This window comes from Salvia miltiorrhiza, chromosome 7, assembly GCF_028751815.1.
Source record: "Salvia miltiorrhiza cultivar Shanhuang (shh) chromosome 7, IMPLAD_Smil_shh, whole genome shotgun sequence".
Classification (NCBI taxonomy): domain Eukaryota; kingdom Viridiplantae; phylum Streptophyta; class Magnoliopsida; order Lamiales; family Lamiaceae; genus Salvia; species Salvia miltiorrhiza.
In genome coordinates this window covers 32,074,070-32,091,247 of record NC_080393.1, presented here as the reverse complement: position 1 = coordinate 32,091,247, position 17,178 = coordinate 32,074,070, and positions in this window count along the sequence as shown.

Here is a 17,178-nt window from a genome sequence, read left to right as displayed (position 1 = left end):
TTTCCTTTTTCTTTCTATAAAATCAATTTTAATAATAAACACACACAAAATAAAATAAATAAAACGTGTGCTGCCGTGATCACGATAGGGATTTCCCATCGTGTACACGATGGCAGCCATCGTGCGCCACGGTTGTGATCACGACGGCACCATCGTGTCCTACCGTCGTGATCACGATAGTTGGACACGACCGTGTGCACGATCGTGCCCACGATGCCTTACTCACGACCATGGCCACAATGGCTTGTGCGAGTCATAGTGTGGTTATTAAAATCATTCAATTTGGAATTTAAATATGATTATTGACTTGTTTAATGTATTATATTATGTTTAAAATCATATTTGATCAATCAACCTTGGTTTCTAATCAAAATTAAGCTATTTGAAGTTACATACATTGAGATCTATGAATATCTAGTTAGAAAATTCTTATAAGATTTCATAGAATTTATTATAGTTTCATGACACATTTCACACAAACAATATAATTATGTGTTTTAAGATAAAATTTACGATAAACTATGTATTAAAATATTGTTTAGAAGATATATATCATGTTGAAAGTTAAATTAATCGAACATAACATCATAAATTTCAAAAAATAAAAATCACACGATCGTCCACACGGTCGTGGACACGTTCGTGTCCAACCATCGTGATCACGATGGTTAGACACGGCACCATCGTGTCCTACCGTCGTGATCACGATGGTTGGACACGACCGTGTGCACGATCGTGCCCACGATGCCTTACTCACGACCATGACCACGATGGCTTGTGCGAGTCATCGTGTGGTTATTAAAATCATTCAATTTGGAATTTAAATATGATTATTGACTTGTTTAATGTATTATATTATGTTTAAAATCATATTTGATCAATCAACCTTGGTTTCTAATCAAAATTAAACTATTTGAAGTTATATACATTGAGATCTATGAATATTTAGTTAGAAAATACTTATAAGATTTCATATAATATATTATAGTTTAATGACACGTTTCATACAAACAGTATAATTATGTGTTTTAAGATAAAATTTACGATAAACTATGTGTAGGGAACTTAGTGAAATATCCTAATCCTTGTTTTGATGATACCAAAATCAATAGATTTCTATTGTAATAGACTAGAACTGCTTGAACTCAAGTGTTAGAGTTCTTTTTCTAGTTTACATGTTGTTCTGAAGACTGAAGAACGAAGGACTAAAGACTGAAGTTGCCGACTGAAGCATCAATCGAAGAATCAGTTTTGACTGATTACTTAATGCGAGCCACGTGGAATCAGCGGACTGATACTAAAGTCAAATATCAGTTAAACATTCTTCCTCGGACTGAACCTCCAACGTTCAAAGGAAGCCACGCACTCCAGAAGCACAGCCGCATTAAATGCAGAGGTCTCAGGATCGTCCTTTCTCTACAGAGGCCATTCCTCTTTGGTGATTACCTTTTCAGAGATGTGGCATCTCCTGCTCTTCAAAATAGTCATTCTCACCAAACAAGGAACCTCGAAGATTGAAGCCTCAGCCCAAGTTCGAATTACTCTCTAACGGAAGAAATCTTGAAGACCTTCTCCGCCAACGAATCTATTCAAGACTTCTCCTATAAATTCCGCTCGAGGATCACTTCAATCTTCACCGATTCAACGACATAAGCTGAAACGCTGCCAAAATTATTTCTCAGCTAAAGCCCAGACTCTCCAAAGTTTGAATCGAATAAGAGAATCTCAAAGCCAAGAATCAGTCACTGCTGATTACATATATTCTCTTAGACCTTAGGCAAACCTCGTTTATCCAAAGCCTAGGTCAAACTAACTGCAAAGAACTTGTTCTTTGAAGTTTAGTTGGCAAGTTATCAAACCTCCCTTCAGCCTACTGAATTGAGTGTTTGTGTTGTAAAGGAGTTCAGAAAGGTGTTCTGTCTCCGTGAGATCCTAGTGCCCAGTGCGTGCTAGGAGTGAGAAATCCAACAAGGTGTGTTGGTACTGAAGATTGGATCTTCAGTTATTTCAGTTGTGTGCACCCGTAAGCACACGTTCAGGTTTACAGTGCACCCGGAAGCACTTGCCCAGTGAAACTGTTGGTCTGATCAACCGACCGTGGATGTAGGAAGTATTTTTCGAACCACGTAAAAATCTCTGTGTTATTTACGATTTTCAGTATTTACTTTCTTACTTGTGTTCTTCCCTTCGTAAACTGAAAACTGATTAACTGCAAAGAGAAACCTAAAGACTGACAACATGTTTAACTCACAGGTTATTGTGAAACAAAAGTTTTCCGTTGCGTGTGTTATCAGTCTAACTGATCTATCTTTTAATAGTGATAAACATGAATTTTTACCTCTTGGTGTGTCATTTTTGATGTTTAATTATGAGGATTTTGTGTGTTTGTTGATTTATTTGAGCTTATATTGGTTTATGGTCAAGAACGTGTCACTTGCTTGTTGTTTGAACGAATTTTCAGACATAATGAAGCAGAATTTGGAAGAATTGGCTGAAATACAAGTTGTAGTTCGTCTCGATAGGAGTTCGTGAGCGCAAACGGATCGTAAATCGGTGTCACACCCCAATTCTTGAAACAACAACTATAACTGGGGTACGACTAATCATCTAAATGAACAAGGAAAAATCCTTGTGAAATTTGAATAAAAGGGATAACAATCGGGCTTAGCCCCTTTGGATGAAGAAAGACAGGTATTCAAGTGATACGAATCAATCAACAAACATAAACTTCAGGATCACAAGTTTAGTGTCATGCTTCAGATAACCAACATTTAGAATGAAATACTTGTGAATTAAAAGTCTCGGCTCAACAATATATATATTGTTTAGAGTCACAACATAAAGGTCTTAAGTTAAGGAAAACAAAAGACAGATACTGGCAATTCTACAGCGGAAGTCAAAACACGGAGTTAAACCTTAGCCTCAGCTCTGCCCCGTCATCACCTGCCGTTAACCTGAAAACATTTGAAAATATTTGGGCTAAGTACTAATGTACTTAGTGGGCTGCAACTTTAAAACATTTCGTAACCTGAAGAACAGTTTATCCAATCGTACTTGACATGACTTAGAAGGTTTTAAAATGAAAGAACTTCTAAGCATGTTAAAACATTTCATATATATAGATATACTTAGTTTTGCGCGCAAATGTCACACTCATTTCTGTTACTCGCTGTGATCCCGGACCTTTTAGCCACCGATGGATCCATTTCTCCCATTTACTTGAACTGAGGGCGTAACCCAGACAAGTTTACTTTTGACCTCGGGATGCTACCCAGACAGGCCCTTACATTACATGCTTCGGAACACATCCAGCAAGCACCCTTATAACGCCTCTTAGTTAGTGCCCGAATGGAGATCAACCCACCGAGTCAGCTAACAGTGTACACAATTCTCAAATAACGTGTTAGGTCATAAGAGAACCTCAATTGATTCGTTGTGGCGAGCCTTAAACAGAGCAGAGTGCACATAAACATTTTATTGGATAAACAGTTTATTTTTCACAAACATTTAAGCTCAATAGCTAAATCATACATTTGGAAAAATAAGCCCACCTGTATAGGCAAAAGCCTGTCGTTTAACGTTATCTCTGAATCGGAATAGCAGTGCTAATCCTCCTGTTGCTCAAAGCCTACAAGAAATCTATTCTCAATAGGTCTCCTTGAATCTAATCTTAAGTCGTGGTGAAGTGCTTAAAATTCTATGATTCACTTAGCCGGGTTTTCAAAATTTAAAGAATAAATAATTGAAAACGTTTCTCTTGAGTTAAGAACACCAACAATATTCTTACTCATCTTTCTTTAGTAAATGGAATTATAAATAAAACCAATTAAATCATAAATACTTTATTGCAAAATAAAAAATGCAATTTCATGTCATGCTTGTAAAATTATAAACGAACAGAGTGTATGCACTTGCAAAAACTTATACTGGTATGTTGGTTTACTGGAATGACACCATTGATATGCTTGAATTTACAGTTGAGTAAAAGAGATAAAGGCTCAAGAGGGAACCTTAAGAGGTTTCGGTTGAGATTCTTTCTTGTTGTTGCTTGAATGAGGAGTTGATGGTTTAACTTCTTACTGAAGGGATAACGAATGTGCCGAGAAGGGTGGAGTAATCTTATCAATGGTGTTGGGTGATGACAGTCGAGAGAGAAGAGAGAGGAAAAAGACGTCTGTAATGAGGGATGAAAGAGAAAGGTGTTGTTTATATAACCCCATTTACTTAGCCATCAAGTAGGATAAATAGCACATGCTTAATTATCCACTTGCATAAAATCTTATCCGTTAACTATGTTTATCCACTTGCTTTAACTTCTCTCTCTAAAGTTAGTTCCACACCAGAGCAGGGGAAAAGTGATTTCTCTGTCAGAGCAGAGGAATGGTGATACCAGGGAAATCACGGGGAGCAGCGAGATAGCTTTCGCCAGAGGAGTCACTCTCGCCAGAGGAATCACCCTCGCCAGAGGAATCACTCTCGCCAGAGGAATCACCCTCCAGAGGAATCACTCGCCAGAGAAATCACTCGGCAGAGGAATCACTCGCCAGAGGAATCACTCGGCAGAGGAATCACTCGCCAGAGGAATCATTCTCGCCAGAGGAATCACTCGCCAGAGGAATCACTCTCGCCAGAGGAATCACTCGCCAGAGGAATCACTCTCGCCAGAGGAATCACTCGGCAGAGGAATCACTCGCCAGAGGAATCACTCGGCAGAGGAATCACTCTCTTATGCAAAGCACAAAAATAAAATTTAAATAACTTGAAAATTTACAAATGCTTTCGTAAATCATTTTTGTTGGAATTAAATAAATTCTTTTTTTTCTCAATCCGGCGTGAATCATCTTAAATCTAAGTTCAAAATTATTCTAAACTTAGCTCGAGGAAACGGGGTATTACAATCGGAGTTCGGACGAAGGAGAACGAGCCAAAACAAAATTGCTGCGCAAAGCATCAGAGCTCGCGCGGCCGCATGCCACGGCCGCGCGACGGAGCAGATTTTGCTGGAAGACCGCGCGGTCCAGGCGCGCGGCCGCGCGAGTCGCTGAGTTTTCGCCCAAAAGTCCGTTTTTCACCCTTTTACGCGATTTTTGGGGTATTTTTTAGTCCTACTTGACCTAGGGCATATAAATACTCCCCAAGAACTTATTCTAAGGACTTTTTATCACATTTTATCATATTTTACATCTTTTGGAGAGCTTTGAGAAGACGGAGAACACCATTGGAGCAAGAACTGAAGATTCTCGATTCTACTACGGTTTCATTGTTGAATGTTTATAGTTTTATTGAGATATTGTTTTCTTAGTCATATGTCTATGTGTGGCTAGAATCTATTTTCCCAGGGTTTAGGGAGTTTGATTCAATTAATTGAGATTGTTATTCCTTTTTATGTTCTTGTTATAATTGTTTGCTTTATTGATTGGCCACCAATTTAGCATAATCATAGGTTTTAATTTGATATCGGGAGATGATAATTTTTACCTGAACTAAGAACATAGAACACATATATTTAATTCTAAAGGGAATTGATATTTGTGAGGGCGTTAATCCTATGAGCTTTTAGGAGTTGCATGTTAGAAGTGCGATCCGGGGACGGTAGCCTTGCATGTAATCAACGGTTTGTATGCCACGGGAGTGGGTATAGACTAGTTTTGAGATTGCCTTAGGATATTATCTTGATAATTGAATTGAACATGTTAGATAGGAGAGTCTGTTGAAACCTCTGCCTTGGAAAATCTTCTCTTATTTGTTTCTCTGTTTCGCAGCTTGATTTATTTTCTTTCCTGCTATTTACTTATTTAGTTTTTAAAACCAAAACTCTTAATTTTGTTTGTCCAGATAGAGTAGGATAATTTAGGATAGGAATTGGTAAATTCAGTCTCTGTGGAATACGACCTTGCTTGCTACTGTACACAATTGCACCCGTACACTTGCGGCGTGTTAAATAAAATAGCGAACAAGTTTTTGGCGCCGTTGCCGGGGACTGATTTTTATCAATACTATCTTTTAATTGTTTGATACTAATCTGGATTTTTTTTTCTGTTTACTTAAATTCTGTTCTTTATTTTTTTCCTGTGGTATTGATTTTTGGTTCTGAAGTTTGCTAGGTAGTTCTATGGCTACCGTAGAAGAAGTCCGTGCTCTCAAGGAGCAACTGCAGCGTTTGATTGAGGCGCAAGAAAATCGCGATGCTCAGAAGCAGCTTCCCATCAATGAGGCGTTCACTCTGTAGTATCAGTATCATGAGCCCCCAAGAGTTAACGCGAATAATTTTGAGCTCAAGACTGGTTTGATCACGATGGTGCAGCAAAACCAGTATGGAGGTAAAGCCGTAGAGGACCCAAATGCGCATCTGGCGCAATTCCTGGAGCTGTGCAGCACTGTCAAAATGAATGGAGTCCCTGATGACATTATACGACTCCGCCTTTTCCCATTCTCACTCAGGGATAAGGCAAAGTCGTGGTATCAAACTCTACATCTGGGAGCCAATCCAGTATGGGGGGACCTGGGGCAGATCTTTTCCTACAGAAGTTCCATCCTCCTGGGCTTACTTTGAAGTTGAAGATGGACATTCTTCAATTTCAGCAATTTGATGGAGAGACTTTGGCTGAAACATGGGAAAGATACCAGGAGAAGCTGAGAAAGTGCCCGTCCCATGGTTTTGATGAGGGGACTCTGGTGGTCATGTTTTACAATGCGTGTGGTGAGCGTGCGAGAATGTTTATGGATACAGCAGCTGGAGGTTCTTTGCTCAAGAAAGGGAGCTCGGAGGCAATGGAAATCATTGAAAGCATGGCCACTACCAGTTATCAATGGCCATCTGAGAGAGTTCAGTTGAAGAAAGTTGATGCTGCGTCTAGCTCAGATCCCATGACATTGATTTTGACTCAGCTGGCGGAGATGAACTCGAAAATCAATGCTATGACTGTTGGAAATCCTGAGCCAGCTGTAGAGATCCCAACAGGCGTAGAAGACGCCAACTACATCAACGGCAGAAACTATGGGAACTTTCAGCATGGGCAACATGGTGGATACAACTGTTGTAGCAACCCAAAATATTATTATTTTAAAATACTAATTTTTCTTTAATTAAATTTTAAGTCTTATAAGTCGCGCCTAATCATTACATGAACATGAGTATGAGCATTTAATTATGAGACTTTCAAGCATTATTATTTTTTTTTTTTTACCTATCACTATTAATATTATTTTCTATGATTATTAATTTTATTAAGGATTTTCCTCTTTTTGTACATAGGATACTATTTTTTTTCTCCCTTGGAATAAAGCCCAAATATTATTCCTTTTATTAAACCCAATTCTTATTTCTTTCGGGAGCCCATTGTTTTGAGCCCAGTATTTGAGCCCCAAGTAATTGACTAAAATATCTTTGCAGCTTTCCTATTTCCCTCGGCTGCGCAACCATGAAGGGTTTTACCCTAATTTACATTTCCTTCCAAAAAGAGATCAAATATAGAAAGATTGATACTGATTGATTCTTCCTACTCTAAATAACTTCTCAGAACGTGTATAAATACAACCATTTCTTCCATTCATCTCACACAAATCATCCTTCTCCTCTCTGGAATCATTCTCGTTTTTATCACTTCATCTGCGAAACTGTAAGTCTGCCACCATCTGGTCTTTCTCCTGTTTTGCTTTGAAAACACATACACGAGCATACATATGTGTGTTTTATATTTTTAAGTTGCATTCTTTTACTCTATGGCCCACATAACTTTTAAGAAAGGTTGCTAGCTTTTATACTATGCATGCAGAGACTTTATTTGGTGAGCTATTCAATGTATGCAAATGATTACCACTAGATGTTGTACCATGAGTAGCTTATATGTATATGTATATATATATGTCTTGTCTTATCTTTATTTAAGCATTTTTTCCCTATTAAAAAGTCTTCTACGCATGATCAGTATTGGAACTTTGATATATATACATATGTAATTGTTTAATCATTAAACATAAGTATTTTATTACATTTTCCTCACTAAACGTGTGTATATATATATATATATATATATAATTAGTAAGTTAGTTCTTTTCCTAAAGTTCATATTTTTTTATTGATTTATATGGATACATGTATTTTTGTAAATTATTAGTAATAGTATAAAAGAAAAGATTTTACTTGCTTTTAATGATCCGTCCTCATGTGCATATTTTAATTACGTTTTCATAATTTATTTTTAGGCGAGGCGCGCAAGACTTAATCTTTAATTATTTCACACGTGTCAAAGAGAAGTAAAGGTGGGGTTATAACGTTGCATTTAACATTTATCCTTATTATACGTTTTACTCAATTTATATGTGTGAGAAGCAGGCAGAGCCTACGGGCTATGAGACAGAAAGTTATAACCCACGGGTTATATGAGACAGAAAGTTATAGCCTACGGGTTATATGAGACAGAAAGTTATAGCCTACGGGTTATATGAGACAGAAAGTTATAGCCTACGGGCTATATGAGACAGAAAGTTATATAGCCTTCGGGCTAAGAGACAGAAAGTTATTGCTTTTGGGCAATATGAAAGAGCAAGACAGTTTTCTTTGCACTTATATTTTTGTTGTAATTCTTATAATATGGATAAATGCACCCCACTGAGTTTTTTGTACTCACCCCAAAACAATATCTTTTCAGGAGATGACTCGGGCGATGAGAGGCGGGGCGAATGATGGTCAAAGATGAAAGAAGAATAATATTTTCAATTGAAATAAAGACTCATTTTGTTTATGATGTTTATTTTTAATGTTCTCACTTGGATTCGGGTTTTTAGTTATTTTTTTAAATATTGCAACCTTGTTATTTTTAATCAAAGTACTTCTTTTTATTTATTAATAAAAATTGGGGCGTCACAGTATGGTATCAGAGCAGGTCTACGTTTCTGTAGACATGCAATAAAAATCTTTTTAAGAAAAATGACCATCATCGCAACCGCCACATCGCTACCGAGTGAGGTAAAAGTCAAAAAGTATATGTACGATGCTTTAAGTTTTCTTGATGAAGTTAGATTTTATTTACTTTATTTTCTCACGTCCTCGAGATTACTTGTCTAGATGGCTAGAACACGCAACACATGTAGAAAGAGTACGTTGGTGCCTACGAGTATCAAAGAGTTAGGAAGACGTTTCTTCTCATACCAGTGGGAAGATAGCAAGGGTGCAGAGGAAAATTTGTCGACTATGTTGAGATTATGGGAGGAGTATGTATCCAATGGGGGAGATTCGGGTGATATGCGGGCAATGAATAAAGTGGTGGATGTAATTGACCACCGTTTGAAATATTTTGCCCTAGAAGCATTCGAAGTTAGCTTCGATCATTCTGAGAGTTGCGTTAAAAAGACATCATTTGACCGATATATAAATATCCTTGTGAACAATTTGAAGACTGTCTTTCGTGGAAGGAAAGCCGTAGAAGAAGGCCAAGGCTCCAACCACCCCTATGAAGAACCATCCGTTGGGAATTAATTACTGATTTTTTTTAGACTCTGCGTTATTACTTCCTTGTTTTGAGACATTGTTGGACCTCGTTTTGAGGATTATTATTTTGGGGTCTTCTTTTAATAGTTTAATTTTTTTTCCTTACCTCGTATATTTTTTTTGTGATGGCCTTTAGGCGATGGAAAGAACACATATGATAAGATTCGGGGGAAGTGTCCCAAGTGGACCTTTAGCAAGTCGGGTCCCTACTCGTACTACCGAATTATTGGATAGGTTCCAAGAACTAACATGGGACCATACTCTTGGAGTAGAAATGCAGCTACTCCTCTACCGTGACCTATGGAGGGAAATGGAAACTGAAGGATGCACACCTGAACCGTTGTACTTCGCGGAGCGAGTTAGGGAAGTGGCTCCCAGAATGATAGGATGGATGGTGGAGGAAGTGATGGAAGACGTCGTCAAAATCGGACCAGGAAGACATGGATTAATGGAAACTCTAGACTTTGAGGAGTTTATCTCTGAAGTTTTAAAAACTTGGAAATACTATGTCTATGGGAATAACTCAAAGACGAATGGCCCAAGCAAGAAGAGGAAGAGAGCTAGTAGTGTTTAGTGATTATTTAAGTCTTTATTTTTTTTCCGTTATTACAAGACGTTTGTTTTATGAGATGCTTAAAAGAAAACTAGTATCTAACGTTGTTTTGATCACCAACTCTAATGTTTATACCTCATTGTTTTAGTTCATGGCCAGGACAAGGGGTAATAGAAGACCTCCGGCAGATGAAGAATCTGATAGCGAAGCCACCCAATCAATGGGAAATAGGAATCAAAATCGAAACGATGTTAATGCACTGGCCCAAGTACTAGCACATGCGTTGAGGGGGGTATTGCCTCAACAACCACCACAACCTCAGGCAGAAAGTGGAAATGGAGTAGTAGCTCAGTTCCGGAGCATGGCACCACCGACGTTGAAAGGAAACGAGGGACCTTTGGGGACTGAAGAGTGGATGCGTCAGATGGAACGCATTTTCAACTACATGCGTTGTAGAGATGACTCGAAGGTGACATGTGCGGCCTTCCAACTTATAGATGATGCAGGGCATTGGTGGGAGTCAGAAACTGCTGCCCTTACTGAGGAGCAGGTGAGAGCCATCAGCTGGCGGACATTCAAGGAGAAAGTGATGGGGAAGTACTTTCCAAAGGCTTTTCGCAAGCAAAAGGAGATAGAGCTCATGAACCTGGAGCAAGGGAACCTGACCGTGCTTGAATACGAGCGGAAATTTACCCAACTAGCTCGTTTCGCCCCTCACTTGGTGGACACTGATGAGAAGAAGGCATGGAGATTTGAGAATGGATTACGCCCTGAGATTGGTGGACACTTGGCTGCTCTCAACATCACATCATAGTCAGAAATCTTGGAGCGAGCTCAAGCTGTTGCATCACGCCTCAAACTGGACAACTCGGTTGCTCAACCTTAACATACTGGAGGAAAGAGGCAGTGGGATGATCGAGACAAAAGGAGGAACAACCAACCAGAAAAGAAACCAAGGAGTAATACGGGAGACAACCAAGGATTTGTGCCGAACAAGCCTCTATGCCCACGTTGCCAGCGCCACCATTTCGGAGAGTGCAGATATGGCGAAAATGTATGTTACCGATGTCACAAAGGAGGACATGTGGCTATGAACTGCCCGGAAGCACGGAGAACCAATGCCCCGAACAACAACACCCCAACCTGGCGGAACAAGAATAATAACTGGGGAAGGAATCAGGGCAAGACCAACAACAATGGTGCTCGTAGGGGAAAGGCACGAGTCTATGCCATGAATCAGGAGGAAACGAATGGGGAGGCTCAGACCATGTCAGGTATCTTACCTGTTCTGAACAAGTCTGCTTTAGTACTTTTTGATTCTGGTGCTTCACATTCGTTTATTGCAAAGAGATTTTATGAAAAAGCTGATATAAAGTGTGTTGAGGAAACCCAACCCTTGAGGGTAAGTATTCCTTCAGGAAAGGCGGTGGAAATAGATCGTTTGGCTAAAGGAGTACAAGTGAGAATCGGAAAGAGAACCCTGGAGGCAGAACTGTTCATCCTGGAAATGACGGACTTTGACGTAATCCTAGGCATGGATTGGCTAAGTCAGAACCATGCGGTGATTAAGTGCCGTGACCGCGAAGTAGTCTTTCAACACCCAGGGAAGGACCAATTTTCCTTTCGAGGGAACAAAACCAGGAGGACTCCCCATATCATCTCTGCCATGAAAGCTATCAACATAATGAAGAAGGTAGATTGTCAAGCATATCTAGTGAACGTGATGAGTTCGACACCCGCAGATTTGAAGATTGAGGACATACCTGTTGTGAGGGAATACTCAAAGGTGTTCCCAGAAGATGTAACTGGAATCCCACCGGACAGACAGGTGGAGTTCACCATCGACCTTCTTCCAGGAGCAACGCCCATATCTAAAGCACCATATAGAATGGCACCACCCGAGTTGGAGGAATTGAAGATCCAAATCCAGGAGCTCTTGGACAAAGGGTTCATACGTCCTAGTGTGTCCCCTTGGGGTGCACCCGTCTTGTTTGTAAAGAAGAAAGATGGGACCATGAGAATGTGTATCGACTACCGTGAACTCAACAAACTCACCATCAAGAACAAATACCCTTTGCCTAGAATCGAAGATTTATTCGATCAACTGAAGGGAGCAGGAGTTTTCTCAAAAATCGATCTGAGGTCAGGTTATCATCAGCTAAGGGTGAAGGAGTCCGATATTTTAAAGACGGCTTTTCGAACAAGGTACGGGCATTATGAGTTCACAGTAATGCCTTTTGGACTATCAAATGCACCAGCGGTGTTCATGGACCTAATGAACCGGGTTTTTCATCAATATCTGGATAAGTTCGTCATCGTTTTCATAGATGACATACTGGTGTACTCAAGAGATCAAAGTCAACATGTAGAGCATTTGCGTTTAGTATTGGAGACACTCCAGAAGGAAAAGTTGTTCGCCAAATTCAGCAAGTGCGAGTTCTGGCTTGATCGGGTTGTATTTCTTGGACACGTGGTCTCAGCCTAAGGAATTGAAGTAGATCCATCGAAGGTTGAAGCAGTTCACAACTGGAAACCACCCAAGAACGCAGGAGAAGTTCGAAGTTTCTTGGGCCTGGCAGGATACTACCGTCGTTTCATCGAAGGTTTCTCAAAGATAGCTAGCCCAATGACCCGGTTGACGAGAAAAGGAGTAACTTTTGAATGGGATGAGAAATGCGAAAAGAGTTTCCAGGAGTTGAAGCAGAGGCTGACGACAGCACCCGTACTCACCGTTCCACAGGGAACCGAAGGATTCGTGATCTATTGCGATGCATCTAAGCAAGGGCTTGGTTGCGTTTTGATGCAATTCGGCAAGGTGATAGCATATGCATCAAGACAGTTGAAGGTGCATGAGAAAAACTATCCTACCCATGATTTGGAGTTGGCGGCTGTGGTTCACGCTTTAAAGATTTGGCGACACTACCTTTACGGTAGTAAATGTGAGATCTATTCTGACCACAAAAGTTTGAAGTATCTCTTCACGCAGAAGGAACTCAACATGAGACAGAGAAGGTGGCTAGAGTTGGTGAAGGATTATGACTGCACAATCCATTACCATCCGGGCAAGGCGAACGTGGTGGCCGACGCGTTAAGCCGGAAAGGGAACCTATCTGCGATTTGCATGCCCGAACTCATCCAAGAATTTTCAAAGCTAAGAATCGAGGTGGTACCAGCTTCAGAGGACACAAGCGCAATCTTGGCGGCTTTAAACATTCGACCGAGACTGCGAGATCGAATCAAGGAAGCGCAAGATGGTGATAGATTCTTGTGCAAATTAAAGGATCGAGTCCTAAGAGGTAACATCAAGGGGTTCTTCTTAGCTGAAGATGGAGCTTTGACTTTCGAAGGGAGAATTTGCATACCCAAGGATGGAGAGATAAGAAGGATAATTTTGGAAGAGGCTCACAACACACCATATTCCATTCACCCAGGAGGAACAAAGATGTACCAGGACCTGAAGAAACTTTTCTGGTGGAGGAATATGAAGAGGTCAATTGGAGACTATGTTGGAAAGTGTATGACGTGCCAATTAGTAAAGGCAGAACACCAGCGCCCCACAGGATTACTTAAACCACTGGAGATTCCAGAGTGGAAGTGGGAGAAGATTTCTATGGATTTTGTGGTCGGCTTGCCCAAGACAATCAAGGGTAATCACGCAATTTGGGTCATCGTGGACCGGCTAACCAAATCTGCTCATTTCCTGCCTGTGAAGATGACTTACAGCATGGAGCGTTTGGCTGAAATCTATGTGCAAGAGATCGTGCGGTTACACGGAGTGCCAGTTAGTATTGTGTCAGATCGTGATACGAGATTCACTTCAAAATTTTGGAGGAGCTTGCAACAAGCTATGGGTACGAAGTTAAATTTCAGCACGGCTTATCATCCACAAACCGACGGCCAATCGGAGAGGACAATCCAAACACTTGAAGACATGTTGAGATCATGTGTGTTAGATTTTGGAGAAAATTGGGAGAAGCAACTTCCTTTGGTGGAGTTTGCGTACAACAATAGCTATCAGGCGTCGATAGGCATGGCCCCGTATGAAGCGTTATATGGGAGGAAATGTAGATCACCACTACATTGGGATGAGGTTGGTGAAAAGAGAATTTTGGGACCCGAGATTGTGGAGAAAACGGTAGTCGTAATCAATAAAATTCGGGAACGCATCAAAGCAGCCCAAGACCGACAAAAGTCGTATGCAGATTCAAAAAGGAGGGATTTTTCTTTTGAAGTGGGCGATAAAGTTTTCTTGAAGCTATCACCAATGAAAGGGGTTGTCAGAATCGGCAAAGGAGGAAAGCTAAGACCTCGTTACATTGGACCCTTTGATATTCTCGAGAGAGTTGGTGAAGTAGCATATCGGTTAGCATTGCCGCCAAGCCTGACTTCGATACATGACGTCTTCCATGTCTCGTCTTTGAGGAAATACGTCCACGACCCAAGCAATATTGTGAGTCACATTGAACTGGAGCTTGACAAGGACTTAACTTATGATGAGCACCCGACGATTATTTTGGATAGGAAAGTTCACGTGTTAAGGAATAAAGAGATCCCTCTAGTCAAAGTTCAGTGGAGTAGGCACGACCATAGTGAGGCTACATGGGAAAAGGAGGATGACATTAGATCTAGATACCCTCATTTATTTGGCACAGGTAAGTAATTTCGAGGACGAAATTTTTTTTTTTTAGTTGGTAAGGATGTAGCAACCCAAAATATTATTATTTTAAAATACTAATTTTTCTTTAATTAAATTTTAAGTCTTATAAGTCGCGCCTAGTCATTACATGAACATGAGTATGAGCACTTAATTATGAGACTTTCAAGCATTATTTATTTATTTTTTTTACATATCACTATTAATATTATTTTCTATGATTATTAATTTTATTAAGGATTTTCCTCTTTTTGTACATAGGATACTACTTTTTTTTCTCCCTTGGAATAAAGCCCAAATATTATTCCTTTTACAATGCGTGTGGTGAGCGTGCGAGAATGTTTATGGATACAGCAGCTGGAGGTTCTTTGCTCAAGAAAGGGAGCTCGGAGGCAATGTAAATCATTGAAAGCATGGCCACTACCAGTTATCAATGGCCATCTGAGAGAGTTCAGTTGAAGAAAGTTGATGCTGCGTCTAGCTCAGATCCCATGACATTGATTTTGACTCAGCTGGCGGAGATGAACTCGAAAATCAATGCTATGACTGTTGGAAATCCTGAGCCAGCTGTAGAGATCCCAACAGGCGTAGAAGACGCCAACTACATCAACGGCAGAAACTATGGGAACTTTCAGCATGGGCAACATGGTGGATACAACTGTTGTAGCAACCCAAAATATTATTATTTTAAAATACTAATTTTTCTTTAATTAAATTTTAAGTCTTATAAGTCGCGCCTAATCATTACATGAACATGAGTATGAGCATTTAATTATGAGACTTTCAAGCATTATTTATTTATTTTTTTTACCTATCACTATTAATATTATTTTCTATGATTATTAATTTTATTAAGGATTTTCCTCTTTTTGTACATAGGATACTATTTTTTTTCTCCCTTGGAATAAAGCCCAAATATTATTCCTTTTATTAAACCCAATTCTTATTTCTTTCGGGAGCCCATTGTTTTGAGCCCAGTATTTGAGCCCCAAGTAATTGACTAAAATATCTTTGCAGCTTTCCTATTTCCCTCGGCTGCGCAACCATGAAGGGTTTTACCCTAATTTACATTTCCTTCCAAAAAGAGATCAAATATAGAAAGATTGATACTGATTGATTCTTCCTACTCTAAATAACTTCTCAGAACGTGTATAAATACAACCATTTCTTCCATTCATCTCACACAAATCATCCTTCTCCTCTCTGGAATCATTCTCGTTTTTATCACTTCATCTGCGAAACTGTAAGTCTGCCACCATCTGGTCTTTCTCCTGTTTTGCTTTGAAAACACATACACGAGCATACATATGTGTGTTTCATATTTTTAAGTTGCATTCTTTTACTCTATGGCCCACATAACTTTTAAGAAAGGTTGCTAGCTTTTATACTATGCATGCAGAGACTTTATTTGGTGAGCTATTCAATGTATGCAAATGATTACCACTAGATGTTGTACCATGAGTAGCTTATATGTATATGTATATATATATGTCTTGTCTTATCTTTATTTAAGCATTTTTTCCCTATTAAAAAGTCTTCTACGCATGATCAGTATTGGAACTTTGATATATATACATATGTAATTGTTTAATCATTAAACATAAGTATTTTATTACATTTTCCTCACTAAACGTGTGTATATATATATATATATATATATAATTAGTAAGTTAGTTCTTTTCCTAAAGTTCATATTTTTTTATTGATTTATATGGATACATGTATTTTTGTAAATTATTAGTAATAGTATAAAAGAAAAGATTTTACTTGCTTTTAATGATCCGTCCTCATGTGCATATTTTAATTACGTTTTCATAATTTATTTTTAGGCGAGGCGCGCAAGACTTAATCTTTAATTATTTCACACGTGTCAAAGAGAAGTAAAGGTGGGGTTATAACGTTGCATTTAACATTTATCCTTATTATACGTTTTACTCAATTTATATGTGTGAGAAGCAGGCAGAGCCTACGGGCTATGAGACAGAAAGTTATAACCCACGGGTTATATGAGACAGAAAGTTATAGCCTACGGGTTATATGAGACAGAAAGTTATAGCCTACGGGTTATATGAGACAGAAAGTTATAGCCTACGGGCTATATGAGACAGAAAGTTATATAGCCTTCGGGCTAAGAGACAGAAAGCTATTGCTTTCGGGCAATATGAAAGAGCAAGACAGTTTTCTTTGCACTTATATTTTTGTTGTAATTCTTATAATATCGATAAATGCACCCCACTGAGTTTTTTGTACTCACCCCAAAACAATATCTTTTCAGGAGATGACTCGGGCGATGAGAGGCGGGGCGAATGATGGTCAAAGATGAAAGAAGAATAATATTTTCAATTGAAATAAAGACTCATTTTGTTTATGATGTTTATTTTTAATGTTCTCACTTGGATTCGGGTTTTTAGTTATTTTTTTTAAATATTGAAACCTTGTTATTTTTAATCAAAGTACTTCTTTTTATTTATTAATAAAAAT